General features: G+C 43.3%; 1 protein-coding gene across 5 annotated transcripts in view; it reads right to left on the bottom strand.

Moving 5' to 3' along the window:
- The window catches only part of Adgrf5 (adhesion G protein-coupled receptor F5), an 88,410-nt gene extending 71,190 nt beyond the window's left edge, over nucleotides 1-17,220 (bottom strand). For 3 of the 5 annotated variants that reach the window (XM_071613333.1, XM_071613331.1, XM_071613334.1), the window contains exon 1: nucleotides 16,981-17,220. The gene's annotated coding sequence lies outside the window, so the exon portion shown is untranslated. The remainder of the gene's footprint in view (nucleotides 1-16,980) is intronic. The other 2 variants (XM_071613335.1, XM_027938288.2) reach the window with 1 other exon arrangement.
- Between the last annotated feature and the right edge of the window lie 2,065 nt (nucleotides 17,221-19,285).

Genomic DNA, 19,285 nt, shown 5'->3' with positions numbered 1-19,285 from the left:
ACACATCTTCAGCCTTCCTGCATCTGTGCTGTTCTTTTTGATCTTCACTCCAGATCGGGAGGATGACATGTTCCTTTCCCCCCCCGCCCGATGGCCGGCCATTTCCTCCACTAGTTCAGGTCTCCTTTGCTCTTACTTTCTCAGCACTGAGTGGGTCCCCCTGGCCCTCCCCAGTAACTGAAACATTCCTCTGTTTCCCTTCACAGCAAAACATAACCAAAGAGCTGAATGAGTAGATTCTGCCCCCAGCTGCTCAGCCCTTCTTCTGAGCCCTCAGTGTGAGACTAATCACTCTTCTTTCCCTAGTCCTGGACATTCAAAAGCAAAATCACAGCATGGTTTTGGTTGCTAACATATCCACACAAGGCTTTCTGTGCACATTAATGCCCCTTGAAGCTCATCTGTTTGTTCCTAAGAATTCAGCAAACCCCTACATGTATAGTGAAGTAGTCTACTATCTTGGCCAGAGTAAAAGTAATTTCTGAGGAAGAGCCAGAAATCTCTAGCACATAACATATGCTTAATAAATTTTCCAAGACCTACAATATAAAAGTAACATGAATAGTTCAATACTACCTTCTGGTCAACCAGAGAAGAGCCATCCCTGTGGTCAAAATTGCCATCCCCCAAGTAGCATCCCATCTCCCTACCGAGTCCCTGCTGTTGGGCCCCTGTTTTATGTCCTAGAGTTATGTCCCTGTACTAACACTCTCAGTTCCTTGAGGGATGGAATATTCTTTTTAAAAAGCTCCTTCAAGAATACATAATATATTCAGACACAATGACAACATATGGTTGAGAAAGGAATCGGGACAAAATACTGGCCAATGCCTGTGTCTATGAAGAAGGACCTTGGCTCTGACATTCAGCCCCGAGGACAGACTGAAAAGAGGCTCAGTGGGGAGAAGTACAAGGCAGGGTCAGCAGTGGTGGGGACAGAAAATGAAGCACAAGTGAGAAGGAATCAAAATTTCTGAAGTTCCGCTCCTTGGGAAGAATGAAGAATGTTTCTTTTAAAAACACAGAGATGCAGAATGTTGAAAAATGACAGAAGGTCACAACTGAGCTTTGGGAAACTGAACAGCTAGCAAGGTCTCAAGAGGCCAAGAACAACACTTTTTTATGTTGCCCATAGGGAATTATTTTAAAGAAAATAATTCTTCTATGTGAGGGCACATAATCTCTGACACATTACTAACCTACCTTGCTTTCTTGGGGTATTAGCTATTTCTACCAAGTAGCTAGCTATAAATCCATTGACTCCTCAGTGCCCCAAACCCAAGCAGTGGCTGTTCATTGGTCTGTTCTGCTTCATACCTAAGGGCAAACTCTGGGAGATGAACTGACTTTCTCCTTGGCCTGGTGATAAGATTAGTAAACATGGAGGTGAGTGGTCCTGGGCTCCAGCCCATACATCCTAAGGTTTTCAGATGGGAAATGTATGGTAAAGGTGTTCACAGTGGCTGCTACTGCTCTGCTCTGCACAAACAGAAGCCTTACTTTATGGAAATCACCAGCCTCCCACAGCTCAGTTAACGAGGGGTCTAGGTTCCCAAATTCCAGACCTTTCCTAATTACACTGCCTTCTATGTATCAAAGTCTGCTTCTCATGACTGCTAAGTTATTTTTAGTCCTGAAACACAGCACACAAAACACAGCTACACATCAACAATTACATGTTTATTCCAGGCCCACACCCCTCTGGTTGCCTCATCTGACCTGGAGCATTAAGAGAGGGAAAGCCAGATATATTTTTATTCGCTTCATACACACGCACTTACACATGCACCTACGCCACACGCATTCACACTTCTCCATGTTGCCAACTGGATGGAGTAAAGAAGGCAGGAGCATCACCTCCTCACCTGCATTTGGGGCCCCTCCCAACATCCCAACCTGGCGTCACCAGTTCCAGAGTGTGTCCTGAACCCTTCATGCCAGCATAGGAGGCCTTTGTTCTGCAGGTCGCCTGATCTCTCTTCACTAGCCTTGTCTGTCTTCACTTGGAACAGTCCTTTTAGGATACAGGTGTAAAGATGGTTGTGGAAGGACCTGGCACTGCCAAATTAAGTAGAGAGAGAGCCCAGGGAGAAGGAGCCTCAAGACTCACTAGGCATTTCCCATCTTCTCCAGGGGAAGCTAATCTTGCCTTGCTCCCTTCCCAAGCCCCCCACCTGCTCCTGATTAGCTCCATCTGGAAACATCTCTCCGACCAAGAGGAAGGAAGGCATGCACGATTCTCTTTCAGTACACTGCCAAGCCCCCCGGCCACCTGAAAAAAATAAGTGTGGTGTGTGATGCTGACCTGGGGTCAGAAGGGAAACAAGCTTTGGCTCCACTCGACCCTGAAGGAAGGAAGCAGGAAGCCTTGCTGGGGGACAGGGGTGAAGCAGCCCTCTGGGACAGGCTGTCCTGTTACCTTCTGACCTTCTCCCTAATCAAGAATGTGGGATGAATGGCTCCGGTGCGGGAAGCAGAGCCTCTGACATCAATGTCCACCCCTCTATCAGATTTAAAGAATTTATCTTGTATGAGAAATAATCCTAAGGCTGCTACTAACTGTTTACACCATGCTGAGCACAGCATGCCAGGTCCATATAGATCCCGGGAAGTCTCCCAGGAAGGAGCCACCAATATCGCATTTCAGAAACCAGAGCTGCCGCCTCCTGCCTGTGGTGGGGGTTCACTCCAAGTTCAATGCCCCTGCGAGTCTCATACCTGCAGAATACCCTCCTGGCCTGCTGACCTTCACAATTGCACTGTTGGGCATGTGGCACTCGTGTTCTTGCTCAAATCTATTGTTAGCAAAATCCAGCAGGTCCTACAGTATGACACAAAAATCCAGCAGGTCCTACAGTATGACGCAGAAATCCAGCAGGTCCTACAGGTCCTATAGTATGATATAGAAAACTGTAAAGCCAACTTCCCAGTAACGTGTAATCTAGATGCCAAGTATCTTCTCATTTTTTCCTTCCAGATCTGCCTGCAGTGCTTGTCCCCTCAAAACATCCTTCACATGACAATATGTTGAGCAAGACGACATTTAACTGAGTACGAATATAGGGACAGTAGGGGTTTACATCACACCCTAGGAAACAGCTTAACTCTTTGTTCAGCAGGCCTCTTCTTCCAAGACATGCATGCATTGATTTCATCACCAAATATGTATTGAACATTTATACACCAGATGCTGTTCTAAGATCTGGGGATGAGTAGTAACTCAGTAGCTGTCCCCCAGGAGGGTGCTGGCTGGCCTCAGTTTACCCTCCAGATGCATTTCTGCCCTTCTCAGCCCTGCTCAGTGCCCCAAGAGGCCAACCCTGCATCCTGAAGCACCTTGTTCTCTGGGAGGGCAATGGGAGAGTGGAGAGTGGGAGATCCCAGCAGGAGATTGCAGGGTGAAAGAAAAGGGGAGCCAGGTATCCACACCTCTGCTCTTCAGCCAGACTGCAGTTTGGGCAGTGGCTGTGTTCCTCCTCCCACAGTCTCAGATTTGGGGGGAATCCCCCATCACCCACAGCCACAGACCTGGCCAGATTCCTCTGATACTATCTTCCTCCCCAGGATTTTTGCCTCTTTATGCCTGAGGAGAGGAGATCTCTGGTGGCAGCTCCCCATGCTACTGGCCCTCTGTTGACTAACTACCCACTCTCTTCTGTTAATCTTGAAGAGTGTCTCTTCTTTTCTTCCAGGACCTTGACTGATAGAGTAATATAGACAATAAACAAATTTGTTGCATATCAGATGAACAAAAATGCTATAAAGAAACAAAGCAAGGCCAGGGCAATAGGGTGAGTGTGTTGGTACAGGTGGCATTGAGCTCCCTTTCTTCCATGTTATTGCAAGTCCCCCTTCTGACCCTTAAACACCGCTACCCATCATTGGGTTTTCTACCTGCTATTGGGTTTTCTGCTGGATCCTCAGTTTTTCTTATCTTTGAACAGAGCAGTTCAGGCCACCTAAATGCCTCCCATCTAATGTGCTCCTCAGTGCCCCAAGCAATGTGCCCTCCAGTAGTTACCACTCTAGTTCCAAGACAATATTAAGAGTATCAATAATGAGAAATGTTTTCTATCATGAGTTGTTTATGAATAAACACGATTTGCAGTTTCATTTTGTGTGTTTGGGAAACGTGCATTCTTTAATCCTGGAAACGAGTTCCCAGGCTGGCCCTGCACAGGCTTTGTTGGCAGAATGAGGATGTTCCAGTGCCCTCTAAAGCATTCCTCACTCTTTCCCTTCCCATTTGCTGGCCTCACAACCATCATCTCCAGTCTCCTAAGCATAGAATCACAGCCAAGTGAGAAGTCTCCCTCCCACCTTGCTCTCACTCTTGACAAATGCTGCTGACTTGGCAGGTAGCACATCTATTTCTGTTTTTTCTTGCTCTATCGTCTAGGAAGGCAATGACAATAACAAGCTTAGGGTTGCTTTCTAAAAGGAAACTGAGGTTCTGGTAGTTGAGGCCCCTGCAGGTGAGAAGTCCTCTAAGCAACTGATGACATCTCCAAGCCCCTCTCCTCTTCCCACCCTATGAAGGACCATTGTGGTGGGCAGGGATCAGCATCTTGGACTGGATCTCAGTAAATCTCCTGGGAAGGCTACTTAATAAGCCTTCAGGGAATCTGTTGACAAGAATCTCCAGGCCCCTTCTGTGTCCTTCTCCCCAGATCTCAAGGTGGAGTCCCAGAATCTTCACCATTAACCAGCTCTCCAGTTGACTCCAGTGCAAACAACTGGAGTCTGAAACGCACTTCTCTGGAGATCTGCTCCAATATGTCACAGGGAGCCCTCCCCTCTCTCCAAATTTGCTTTATTTTCCCATTCTTTAAATTTTTACTGATTATATCAGAGCAACAGTCCTGGGGACTTATCCTTCCTTTAATTAGTGACCCTCTTCTACCTGCTGGAGTGAGAATTTGCTTTCACGGGTTGTTGAATGGCCAGCCTCAGGTATCTGGAAACAGAGCAGATCTGGCTGGAGCTAGGTGGAAACCAGGTGGGCTGACAGGTGTGGAGGGGAGCGAGGGTGCTGGCTTGGGAGGATTGTGGGGAGTCATGCAGAAACAGCAAATAAATAGACCACCAAATTGGTGCATCTGAGTTACTTCAACTAAAATTCCAGAGTGAAAATTAAACCAATGAGGGGAAAGAGCAAGGTAATGAAAGCGTATTGTTTCTCGGGCTCAACGAAAGTAGTTTTCCATTTATTTCCTTTTTATACAATCATGGTTAATTCGAATTATTTTTAGCAACTTCCCTTTGAACTCATTGTTTGAAAACTCAAAAGTGACTTTCAGTAAGGGTTGAATTTTGTTTGTGAGGAGTTGGAATAGGGAACACCATCTAATTCCACTGGTAAACATAAAGGTAACAAATTGTGTAGGAAACCTTCAAACTTACATTTAGCCCCTTCCTTCTATATGAAATAGAGGTGGTGAATGGAATTATATCCACCATGGATGAATGAGGATTTCTAGGTGCTTCCGGACACTTGGAATAGTGTTTGCAGGTTAATACTCTTTAGTTCAGGCTGCAGAGCTGATTATGAAATTTCACCGAAACTTTTCTCTTGTAACTTGCTGTTTCTATCAGATCCTGTGGGCTTCACCCTGATTCTTCACTTACTTATGTTAATGATGATTAATTCTGCCACTTATTTTTCACATAACTCTTTTCCTCTGAATGTTGAATGTGAGTGATTTCATTTGTGACCGTGATATTAGAGAAGGTGGTTGTTTTTTTGTTTTTTTGTTTTGGTAAACAAAGAGAAAATAATCACACAGGATCCCTCCTTCCCTACCCATCTGTCCAGTTGAGTTTGGATTTCCCAGCCTCTTCCTGCCTTATCTTTCAAGGAGGAAATAACAGCCCTTAGGATATATTTAGGTCTTCCCCAGCTGACCACACTCAGAGACACAGATCTCCCATTTCCACGTTTGTGGCCCATTCCATAGAGACTCAGATTCAGACTGTTCTAGAATGTAGAGAAACGTGCTCCAAAGCCACAGATCTGAGGCCTCCAAAAGAGCAAATGCTTGGCTCAAGTGTTTGTTCTGGGCAACAAGTGGCTTCCTGCTTAGCAAACTCCAGTTTCAGAGGACTAATTTTTTAAATTCCAAAGAACCCTACAAGTTACCATATTCTGACCTGGGACAAGACCAAATTGAACCAGAATTGTCAGAAATATTTGGGTTGGATTTTCTTAAACCTCAAAAATGTTAGTAAGAGAAGCATTGACAGCAAAGAAGATAAGAGATTTAGTAATTTTTTTTCTGGATATTTCAAATTTTAGTGTGACTGAAGAATTGCCCACATAATTTTGATTCAGTCCCTAGATTTGCCCTCCAAGGTTCTGCTAAGTGTGGACTTTCAACAAGTACCCTTATCACCACCTGGAAATTTGTTAGAAATGAAAATCCCACCCAAGACCTTTCCAAATCCAAAATGTAGGCAGTGTGCTCCAGGAACCAGCATTTTTACCCTCTCTGGGTGGTTCTGATGTTTATGAAAGTTCAATAACCTCTGAGATGCAGCATGATTCTTTTTATCATAGTGGTTCTCACTTTGAAAACAAAATACTGATCGCTAGTCCCCAGGCCTAGCTCTGCTGGATCAAAAGCTCTGTAATCACTTAGAGAAATACTGGCAGGTAGACAAGCTCTTGGCTTAGAGCCGGGGGCCTCATTCCTCTCCCCCAACACACACACACAGACACACACACACACACACACAATTGTCTTCAGCTAAAACCTTTAATAATTACAGTTTCTGTATCCACAACCAGCTTTGCCTCTTCCCACTCCTTTTCTCACCCAGCTTTTTTGAGATAAAACTGACAAATAAAAGTTGTTTACGTTTATGTTGCCCAACGTGATGTTTTGGTATATATGTAGGCCTCCTGAAATGGCCACCACAATCAGGCTAAGTGCTGCTCTTGCCTCATCACACCCTCCCCTCTCCAGACCTCCCAAGGGTCCCACAGTCACTGTGTTCTCTGGGTCCCTGCCTAGAACTGTCTACTCTCTCCATTCATATGTCTTAACTCCCACTGTCCTTCACAGCCCAATTCAAGCTCATTCCCTGAAAGAAGTCTCTTCTGACTCTAGTCCTGTGTACACACCTACGCAGTCCCTCTTCCTGAACTGCCTTCTAAGGATCTATTTATGGGCTCTTCTGCTGTCCTCTGACACCACTATCCTTCCAGGACTTTGTTTGTCTTCTGACATTGGCCCAGTCCCTAGTATAGTGGGAGCACAGAGTAGGCCAATGCTTATTGCAAATGTATCACATGACTAGAGGTGCTAGAAGAGATAAGAGCATGGGGGCATGGTACCACATTTCTGGGGTTAAAGTCCTAGTTGTACCATATATTAGCTGTGAAAGTTTGGGTAAATTACTTATTCTCTCTGTTTCTCAGTTTTCTTGTCTGTAAAATGGACATTAGAGGTGCAGTTATATTAAATGAGGTAATCTGAATCAAGTGCTGAGAGCAGATCCTGGTGAGTATTAGGGCTTCATTGCTACTGACAAAAGAACCAGAAAGTCCTAAGAACCTTTTTAAAAAGCCTCCACATAGGGAATTTTTAAATTCTCTTCTCTCTAAATATGTGTGAGTATGACTGTGTGTGAATGTGTGTGTGTGTGTGTTTCTTTATCTCTCCAAATCAGCTTATTTTCTCTCTAAACTTCCAGAGTTTCTTTCTCCTTCTCCTGATTCAGTTCCCTACAAGTCCCCCACTAAGATTGCACGTTTGTGACCACTATGTGTCACCAGTGTGAATCTGTGTCTGTGTGTATGTGTGTACCTGCATGTGTACATGTTGTGGTGTGGCAGTTCAGTTTTGAGATAAAAACATAACTAGGATATATTAGCAAAATATGGAAATAATTATTAATCAATTCCTTAATTGGAGGTCTGCTTTTTTGAAGGCTAATCCAGTACAATAAATGAAGCTCATACAATACTGAAATTTGTAGTTTATGAAATGATTTACTTGATATGGGTTACGAGTAAAAATAAAAGCATTCAGATTGTAATTTACATTAGACACAAAATTTAAGCATATAAGCAATGGGCAGAATTACCTGATAAAATAAGTAAGGAGAAATTACAGACAACAAATGGGAAAATAGATTAATTTTGTAGAAAATTACTAATTTCTGTTACAAGCAGCCCAGGTTCAATCGCTAGTCACATGTCAGGTTATGTTAGCAATTTGGTTTTACATTTTTATTTTAAAAACTCTCATTCTTTTTACCCATAAATTCATTCATATTCCTGAATGTCCTATTTGCTACCTGGACAAATGTTTTTGAGAACTACTTTGTGTAGAACTCTGTCTTATTACTTTAAGAAATAAATCATCCACAGGTTGGTGCTGGCTGGAAAGTGTGGATTCTGCAGGACTTCTATCCCTCTTGGTGCCAACCCACCTCCCCTCAACATATAGTTTCTAATTTAGTAGGTCCAGGGAGCCTGGGAATTTGCATCTCGGGCAAAACTTGGATAAGTTCATCTACTTCCAGTCTCTAGACCACCCCTGGACAAACCATGCTCTGCATCACCAATATTGCCTTTGTTATTTGCATTCTCTTATATTAATATTCTACAGACATTATTATAAAAACGCCAAATAGAGATATCAAAGAAATTAGGCTTTTCTAAAATTAGCAGGGCACATGCTTGTTTTTTTTTTTCCTCATAGCCAAAAGGAGAGGTAGCATCCCACCCATCACCCAGAGTTGGATGAGTCTCTGCCCTGCCCTCTAACACCCCTCCCTGCCCCTCAGGCTTCTGGGAAGGAGGAAGTTGGATGGACTCTCGACTGCCTCAGTGCTCACACTCATTCTCTGTGGTCACCACAGTTCTCCTTTAGAAAATGCGGCAAATCTGTGCTTTGGAAGAAGATAGGACAAATGTACAAGGTGCAGCTCTTGAAAATCTATGCAACGCCACCATCCATGATGAAGCAGAAGCCTTGACATCATGTTATTTCTGTTACTTCAGGGCACCACACTTAAAGTACATGAATAAATGTACAGTACCATTTACAACACATTCATAGATTCTCCCTGAGCAGATATTGAAATACAGCATGAGTGGGGTGCAGCGGCATATGCCTGTAATCCCAGTGGCTCAGGAGGCTGAGGCAGGAGGATCCTGAGTTCAAAGCCAACCTCAGCAAAGGCGAGGCGCTAAGCAACTGACTGAGACCCTGTCTCTAAATAAAATACAAAACAGGGCTGGGGATGTAGCTCAGCCACATCTGAGTTCAATCCCTGGTACCATCGCCCCCCACCCCCTCCCCCAAAAAAGAAAGAAATACAGCATGAAATCCAAGCTGTTATTCATTTCTTGCTTTTAAACAAGGATTAAAAACTCAGATAAGAAGTGTTCAGAATTGTGATTCTGATGTTCATAAAAGGTAAGACTTCGTTAGTAGTCTAAACAGGAATAATTTAAATATTACATTAAAATTAATTGCTAATGCAACCATCCAGAAACAGTACAAGATGTTATTTTGTTAGGATTAAGTCATTTGTGAAATGACACGTTTGCATTCCTAATGATCAAACATTTAATGAAAACCTAATGTGCCAGGTATAATGCCAGGGACTAGGAATAAAGACATGAATTTGATGGCATTCTGTCCTTGGAAAGAAGCACCTGAGAACTTGCCCTGAGGTTTGAACCAAAAGCACTGGAAGTGATGTGGGGGAAAAGTGCCACAAGACACCTAGAACAGAGGCCAGTTCTGCACAGAGATGGGGAGATGTGTCAAAAAGAAGCCGGTGACATTTAAAGTAGGCTTTGGAGAATAGTTAACCTGACAGAAGGTAAAAAAGAAAATTTTAGGCAGAGGAATGTACTTCAGCAGGGCCACAGTGAGATGGAGAAGAGAAGTTGGCCAGGTCAAGGTCATCAGGAAGTTGAAGGGAAAGCAGAGGGAAAGGAACCTGCATAGAAAACCAAGAAGTCACAGCCAAAGGAGAAGAAGGAAGGCGAGAAAGAAGTCTGTGACATCCCAGGAGACAGTGACAAGACCAGGGGACTCAGTAGTCAATGGTGACAGATGCTGTTGATGATGAACTGGATGGATTTGAGGGCATAATGGTCAGAGAGAATCTTGACATGGGTGGTCACTAAGGTACACCCAGGATCAGGGGCACAGAATGGAGTGAATGGTTGGTGATGAGATGAAGACACAAACATGCATGATTCAAGAATTCTGTGAGGGGAAAGGCAGGTGGAAGAGCAGCTAAAGAGGAACATGGGATGGGAAGAGCAGCTTCTATTATCTTAAGATGTGAAGCACCTGAGCATAATTCTATGTCAACGAAAGGGAATATACTGAAGCCACTGGGAGGGAAGGAGTGGCTGAGGGTGAAGTTCTGGATGTTTAATTTGGGGCAGGAGAGGACGGCCAAGAGATGAGTGTTCAGGCTGAAACTAGCATGGAATTGGTGTGACAAGGCCAAGGGAGTTCCTTCAAGACAGTAAATCCCTCTCCTGAGAGCAAGGTGTGGATGTTTGGGCGTGCATGTGGGCACTATCCTGTGCTGGTACTTGGAGGGTTGGGGACAGTGAAGACACCATGAAAATGTCCCTGGAGATAATCAAAGAGTCCAGGGATGGATAAGGGATCATTTCTCTTTTCTAATCCTTCCTGTCCTTAACCCACACTATTTCCTCACTTCTTTGCACCCTCATAATGCACAAAAGTTTGTATCTGGATATATGTATAATTATATCACAGGCTCTGGAATTTTTCTGAGGTAGGGCTTCTGCATTCCCTCAGTGCTTAGTAACATTTAGTCTCAATAAAAAATTCTTGGTTGATTGATAGATATTCCAACTCCTCGTGTCCCTGTTTTAGCCAATAAGCAAATGCTAAAGGGGAAAAGCAACTATAATACTACAAGGGTCCTGCCTTGGAGAAAGGGAACTGAAATTGAGTCAGCATTTGTAGTAGGAATGCAGATTGTGGCAAAGAAGGTAGGTGTTTTATCTGGTCTGATCAATGAGTAAGTGCATGTTATCACACTGAGTGAAAAACTTTTTAAATGAAATGTTTATTCCTTATTGCCTATTTCCTCTGCGCATGCGCGCACACACACACAGACATACACAGGTACCTGCACATCTGCAGGTACACACACACGACTGAATTCCAAAAATCTTTTTGCTTCTTAGCCAGCTGGCAGTGTAATTTTTCTGTGATGGAGTTGTAAGAGCCCAGAGCAAGAGAAAGGGTTAAGTAAGGATCTCTAGTAATGCCTCAACATGTTCTTTGAGGAATAACAAAGAGAGGAAGCACAGCCTTTGTGGAAGGAAATTCCCAGGCCTCACTGTGGACATTCTCAAACTGCCCCGTGAACCCCTGAGGGGTGTCTGATAATAAACACTTGCAAACAAAACAATCCATAGAGGCATTTTTACTAAGATGCTTGCATTCTCACCAAAGGGTTAGAAAACGCTTTCCTGCATCTGGAATCCTGGAGGTGGCCTGGACTTCCACCTGCTGGCAAAGCCCAACAATCCTTCCCTGATGGCATCTGTACGTGCAGGTCCCCCTTGCTCCTTGAACCTTTGATTGTGCAGGAGCTGGAGCTGGAGCTGCTGGAATGCAGATTGCAGACTCAACATGGGTCAGGGCAGACCTGAGACCCTCTGCATCTCCCTGAGACCCCAAAACACAACCTGGCACATTGCAACTTTGAGTAACAAAGCAGTGACTTTCCTTGGGAGTGGAGAGAGCTTGACAAAGACATGAAGGCTCTGCCAGTTCTTTTATGGCAGTAGCAAAAAAAGAAATAAACAAAAACTGGAAGAGTAATGCTAAATATTTTAACAGAGATTTCTTGCCAGGAACTTACAGCATATTAGTACCAAATTACAAAACCTTAAGTCAAGTCCAGTTTGGATTTGATTACTTGTAGCATTGTACCTTATACCTTCCAAAACTATTACGATGGGAAATCTGTTTTACCCATTTTGTAGACGACTAAATAAAAAATCAGTAAATGACTACAATAATAGCAAAATTCTGGGTAATTCAGGGATCTGATAATTGCTCTTACAAAGAACAAGTATGTATGTGTGTGTGTGTGTGTGTGCATTTATTGGAGCTGTGTTTGCTTTTATGACTTTTGTTTTTACTGTGTGTGCTTTTATGACTTTTATTTAAAACTGCTTTGTTAATTGCAATCCAACTCAGCATCCTCAAATGGTGTTCCTGTTTCAGGAGTATACAAGAATCCACTTCATAGCACCAGGGTTAGATACTTGACTACAAATAGAAAGCAGAGCCTTTGTTTTTAAATTGCCATCACTAGTTTCTGAGATATTTTTAGATGAAATAATCATCCATGTATACTCATTTGCATCTGCCCAGAATCGAGACTTCTATCTTGACTACCCCACATCCCCATAGCTGCATTCAGAATCACAGGGACTAAGGGGATGACAGGTCCCAGATTTCACTCTAGGCGGGGTTGACATGAGCCTCCACTCCGGCCTCCTTCTGCCCTTTGTACTGCAACAATGGGCGGAAACACAGCCTTGTTAGAGGAAATTCCCAGGGCCATGCTTTGGACATGAGACAGTTGCTTTGCTATGCTGGGTAGGCTGATGTGCATCTAAAAATAAACACACTGGTCTGCAAGGGTTTCTGTGATTTTTGCCCTGCACAGTTGATTATATTTCAAAGAGATTGTTTTAATATTGTTGTTTTTAAGAAAGCAAGCCTAGGTAAACCGAGAGAATATAATAAATCAAGGCTTTATTTCGATTTGACAAACAGTGGCATTTGCTGATACCCATTTCTGCTTGGTACTTCTGAAAATGTACCAAAACACAGCAATTTTCCATCAAATAGAAATGTCTTTGCAGCACAAGGAGTAACCCACAATCAAGTTGGAGAGTAACCCAAGAAGAGTGGTTTGGAATGAACTTTTCCCTCCTCATTATTCTCATTTCATTTTCTCTCTTTCCTGGAAGTCCAACCTACTCCATTGTTGTTACAAGGATCTTATTTTAAAATTACTGCAGCAGAAAAGTAGGACTAACTAGCAGAAAGTCACCCCCCCCCCTCACTCTACTCTAGTATGGTGAGGTTCCCCCCCCCTTTATTTGATGGCTTGGGCTAATTCACTGACATCAGGAGACTATGGGTAGCGGGAAAAGACCTTTGAGGTCATCCTCCAGACCACACCCAGCACAGGCATTGCTTGGGAACACCCCGGTCTCTGGTCTTCCAGGGTGATGGAACTTTGCCCGGGACAGGACGTTCACCATGCCACAAGGCAGCTCTCCTGGTTCTAGAGCATTCTGATGGTGGGTAAATCCTTCTGCACATGCCGCTGAAATCTGTTACACTATCATTTCCATTCATTGATCTGGTGGCCTTGTCTTTTCCCACTCAAAGCCACCTTTGAATATTTGAAAGCAGCCTTCATGTGCTGCAAGACTTACTTCTTTCTTCAAATGTCCCCTGAATGTTCTTGCAAGTATTCTTTCTGCAGGTGATATTTCTTCTCATTTTCATCATCTTGGTAAGCCTCCTCTCTTAAGATCTATTTCTTGAAGTAATGTATTATGCAGTTTCACTAACCAATCTTATCTGCACTTTGAGGGCTATGTATTAGCAAATATTTCCAGAAATAAAAACTAAGAGGTAGTGAGTACAATTGCTTACTTAAGGAAGTAGCCAATGGGGAATTTAAAACTAAGTCTGTCTCTTTCTAATCCACCATGTACCTCTGGTTAAAAGAAAAATTTTGAGCTGATGATAGTCAAGTTTGGTCTCAGATACAGTCTGAGATCTGTTGCATTCCACTAAATGCCCCCTCCATGCCAGTTAATGTCTCTTTTGTTGCTACAACTTGTGCTCATTAATAGAGATTAGTGGGAATTTGAACAATTAGGAAATGACTAGCAAGCAAGTGCTGCTGAATGACCACATTGCCACCCAATGTGGTCATGCAGGAGGTATGGAGATAACAAGATGGATACACAGCAGGAAGCAAGAAAGAAAAATTCTAGATGTCCAGGAGGTATTTCATCTGGAAGCTTCAGAAGATGGAGGAGTGAGGAAAGAGTTGAAGAGAACCAAAGTGGTCACTTGAGACTACCTAAGCTGTTAATTTCTGCCTAGGCCTGCAGGTTGGACCTGGAGAATAAAAAAGCAAGTATTGGTCTCCCAGTAATCTACGCACCCTACAGGAGCACAAGGCTTGGGGAAAATGATACTATGCTCTGCCCCAACCTTTGATCCCTGGCAAAATCTGGCTAATACACAAATCCTTAGGGAAAAAAAAGAGGAAAATCCCACATGTAGTCAGAAAGGGAGCCCTGTGCTACGGTGAGGATCAACATAATAGGACTGGTTCTGTGTCTACAGGCTTCCACATTTTCCTGCACCACTAGGTAAAGCCAATTCCTTTCTTTCTGTCTGCTTTCCAAAAGCAGAGGCTGCTTAAGGATGGTACTGCCTCCCCATTCAGCTTCCCCACTTCAAGCCCCCAAATTAATAGCTAGGAGATTCCTCTATGTCACAGGACATGCTCCCGAGGAATCATTGTCACACTGTGCTCTGGGGAAATGTACCAAAGGACAACATTAATATCTATAGCTGAGTACATGAGCATAGTAATGAAATAACTTCCCTGAGACTCTTTGCTGCTCTGACACAGAGAACTTCAGAGAATTGTCTTTATATTATCATGCTGCATGAAAGCAGAGGTTCCCTAGAAAAGCAGAGTTTCTGCTCTGTGCACTCCATGAAGTCAAGGGCTTCTTTCCCCTGTAGCTCTGTCTTGTTTACTACTTGAAAAAAAAAAATCGAGGTTTGGGAAAGTTTGTGGATTCACCTACAGTCACCTGGCAAGAGAATTGTAGGTACCAGAGCAAACTCAGAGTCCCAGAGCACAGCTCAACTTTTCCTACTTTGCTTCTGATGTCTTTACTTGGATGCATCAACACTTATTAGAGGGCAGGCTTCTTTGGGTTTTCATTAAGGAAAAGCAGGGTAGAGGATGATAAAATGTCTTCCACATGGGGAGTTGCATGGAGCAGGAACCACATCTGTGTCATTTGCTGTCACAATCCTAGCACACAGGAATCTGCCTAGCATGGGCAAAGTGCACAATATTTATTTGCTGAAAAGCTAATCCCTGACTTGGAGTGGTGAAGAAAGGGAACACTGATGGGAAATCACCCAAAGAGAGAGAGAGAGGCTACCCACAAAAACACGGAGAAATAGATTCTAAAAGGTATGGCACATCACAGGTACTCAAAATATTTGGTGGGTAAATAATCTGACAAAGCCTCAGAGAAAAAAAGTGAGAGCAAATGTTATAGGGATCAGGAAGCTCCTAGAAACACATAGATCTCGTTCTGATAATCAATTCAGGTTCTTCAGGCAAGGTACACATTCGTTCATTCATTCATGAATTCAAGTAACATTGACTGAGCACAAGCTATGTGCCAGGCATTGTGACAAGTGCCACAGATTCAGAAATAAGAGACCAATAACTCCTCGAGGAAGAGAATAAATACAGCAACTATCATTTAATGTACTAAGGGCTATGACAGAAGTATTTTACCAAGTGCCATAAAATCACAGACCTGGAGGGTGCTCAGCAGGCAGTGGATAAAGGGTAATGAGGGTACAAATCAGGCTGTAATGGGTAATTGGGTGGAGAAGATAAATGAATGGAGGTATCCAGGCAGGGAGAACAGCATGCCCAGACATGGGAAGGCAGTAGAGCGCTCCCTTGCTGGGAAAATGGAAGCATTCAGTACAGTTGGAAGATTCAGGTGGTGAGAGCTGATGCTGGCAGAACAGAAGAAACAGGCCTTGAAAGTCTCATCTACCCTCCCTCAAGTCAGTGCTTGATCACCCAGGAATCTGGGTAAAATGCACATCCTGTAAGTCTGGGGACAACAAGCTCCCAAGCAACACATGAAGCAGTGGGTCCCCTGACTACAGGTTAGGTACGTGTCTGTAAACAATGGAATACAATGACGTATTTCACTGAGAAAAGTGACAAGATCTAAACTGCATTTTCCCAAGAACTCTGTAGGACATGGAAAATGGACTGCAGGATAGGTATAATTGGCTGATATTCTATGAGGTCGGTATAAAATATTTCTCCCAGAGGAAAAGCTGGTTATGAGGATAAAATGAAATAAAAATAAAATCATAAGGCCATTCCTCCCAAAATCCAAAACAATACCTAGTGTTATTGGAATACGTGTTGACTTTTCTCTAGGTCTCAGCTAACAAATCACCTCAAACAAACAGTTGCCAAAAAAGAGCAGCCAGATAAAGGATGGGTACTATCTTTACAATCAATTAACACAACAGAATAAATAAAATCAGATTTCTCAGCCATTACTTATAACAAATTTCAGGAAACCTTGAGGAGAACAACTATTTCACAGAAAATTGTGGAAAATAATGTGAAAGTCCACCATATCCCTGAACAAAGTGCTTTTATTTTACTTATAACTCATAGGTACCCCCAATGGGAAACACCTTTTTAAAATTTCTATTACCAAATCCTCTTTCAATTTTAATACATTTTTAACTAAAAAGCTCAGAAATTAATTTTAAAAATCATAGTAGGATTCTATATTATTAAAAAAGGAGTTGGCAAACTTTTACCCCTTTTGTAGAAACCAAAAATACAATTCCTAATGAGATTTTGCCCTCCAAAGAAAGTAAAAATTGGCTTCTCTTTGTACTATGTTGGTTGGTATTCTTTACCCAAAGATGTACAGATTCAAAAAACCCAAATTTCATCTCCTTTTCACTATTTTCCTTCACATTCACATAAATCAGCAAATCTCCACAGGATACATAGCTTGAAAACGCAAAGCCAACTGAAAGGGCTACATTGGATATTCACAACTAGCTCAGAGCAGCTTGATTCACATTCAACACGACAAAGCAAAATTGTGCAGGTGCCTACCTTTCTCTTCTGGGCTTTTTAGGCTTTTGAAATGCAGTCCTGTGCTGGAGATCTTCCCCAAACCCTTTAGTTGAGATGAAACTTAAGAGCGCCCCATTCAATCACACAACCAGAGAAGGATGTAAGTTTCACAAGACCAGCCTTCAGATACTCAGGGCTTGCAGGATTCCAGACCTCGGAGAGCAGAGGTGAACTGCCTTCTGCTCTCTGCTGCAGGAAAGAGCAAGGAGACACAGTGTGGCTGGAGGTGGGGGCGGAGGCTGGGAGAAGGGAAGTAATATGGGGACTGTAATAAATAAGAGATCCTCTCCACATGACTTCCTGTATTTGGTGCCTCATGCCTCTCTCTAGGCTCCCTAGAGGAAATAAGAAATTTAAACTTGTTCTTTGACCACTGCAAAGAAGAGAATAAACATGCTGAGAACCATGAAAATGAGAATAAGCAGGGGGAACAGGCAGGGAGCTGACGGCCAGCTAGCTTTACCTTTCCCCAAGTGCTTTCTTCCTGAAGTTTCTCCAAGTGTTTAACTCTGCAAAAGTCAAGAATGCCCTCATCCTCTTCCACAGAACTTAAGCATATTCTGGCTATGGTCCAGATGTGGTTTTACAGAGCAGCTGGTAAGAGGCAGGTGAGAATAGGCTGAAGAAATCAGCTCCCCCATGCCTCAGGAGAGACCCTCTCTGCTCTGTCTTTGGGAAGTCTAGATATGCTGCTCCTAATCTTGGAAAAAAACAACAACATATTCCTGGGGCCATTTTACTTAGGGTTTAAAGAATTATTGGATGGCTACTATTCACAGATTGCTGGAAGTAGAACCCTCTACATAATTTTTAGGTCTTGGTATAAAATGAATATGCAAGATCACTCATTCAGAAATTTAAAATTGCAAGATGGAACAACAGGGCATTAAACAAAGGGTGGGGCCCTGCTGAGCACAGGTCTTTGTGCAACTGTGCAGCATGTGTACCCATGAAGCCAGTTATGGGCACAGGAAAAAGAAGGGATCCTGGGGTGCATTGACTTTAACAGACTGAGTTGTCAAGTGACCTGGACTATCTCCGTTTTGGTCTATTGGGTAATGATCAATGTATTTGGGGACTGATGCAAAGTGGTGGGGGTGGGGTGGGGGTGCTGAACTATGGCATAGCCTGCAAATGCATCACTGACTTAAAATCACTCCAGTTGGTCCTTGTCAATGACTCACCTCCAGTCTATGGTCCTCCCAGCAGCCAGGGTAATCTCTGTCAAGAGCTGTCTTCATGATTAAGAGTTCCATGCTTAGAATCTTCTATTAGCTTAAGGATAAAAGCCAAATACTTTAACAAGACACGAGATAGCCTTTCTTTCTTCACCTCAAGGTACCCCTCCACATGTCCTTTCTTCAATCCCCTTCACAGTTCCTCCTTCCCCATTTATGAATGAAGAATGTTCCCTAACCCCAGCACTCAGTCGTTTGACTCTTACATCTTCCAGAATGCATTTTCTGATTTCTGGGCCCCTTTAGCATTCTTCCCTAGCAAATCATAGTTATCTCTCTCATCACACTCAAAGCCAGGAAGCCTGTTTGTCCCTCTGCCTCACCGGCTGTCACTCCATGAGGTCTTGGACTGAATCTGTTTCAGTGTTATAGCCGCAGACCCAAGGCCCAGAAGTGTTTGATTTGTGTAAATTCAGGCTTAGTAGGAGGAACATTGTTAATTACAGTCACCTATGAACTTTAGAGGAAAGAAAAAAAATACGAAAACACACATTTGTTGTTAGGGTTTTATAGCTTAAGCTCTGGCTGACAAAGCACAGCAACTTCACAGGGGACATTGTTTTAATATTTGCTAAGATGCCACCATTTGTCACTTACTGTGCATTACTTGTCTCATGTAAACTGTTAAGAGTAGGTGATGGGCTCCGTTCAGAAAATGAAGCCTCAGCCATGCCCACAAGAAAGAGGACTGACAGTAGTAAGGGTGAAGGAAATGTCAAGTTGTTGGAGGTGAGAAGAGAAGGAGAAAGAAGGAAATATCAAATGGAAGAGTGAAAAGGGAAAAGGAAAAAATAGGGGTAGAAGAAGGGGAAGGGGAATAAAGGCAGGAGAGGCAGGAAGAAACACGGGGTGGGCAAAGGTTAGAAAACAATGAGGTAATGGGGAGGGGGAAAAGCAGCATGGACCGCCAGCATTTCACCTAGAAGCCCTGCACCAAGGCAGGCTCAGCACTTCCTGATGGACTCTCTGCACCGGTCCCAGCTCCCAATGAATCAAAGTGCAGAAGGGGGTCTCAGGACACATCACAGTGCTGCTGTTACAACACA

Source organism: Marmota flaviventris, chromosome 6 (genome assembly GCF_047511675.1).
Source record: "Marmota flaviventris isolate mMarFla1 chromosome 6, mMarFla1.hap1, whole genome shotgun sequence".
NCBI classification, from domain to species: Eukaryota; Metazoa; Chordata; class Mammalia; order Rodentia; family Sciuridae; genus Marmota; species Marmota flaviventris.
This window is presented reverse-complemented; position numbering and strand designations above follow the sequence as displayed.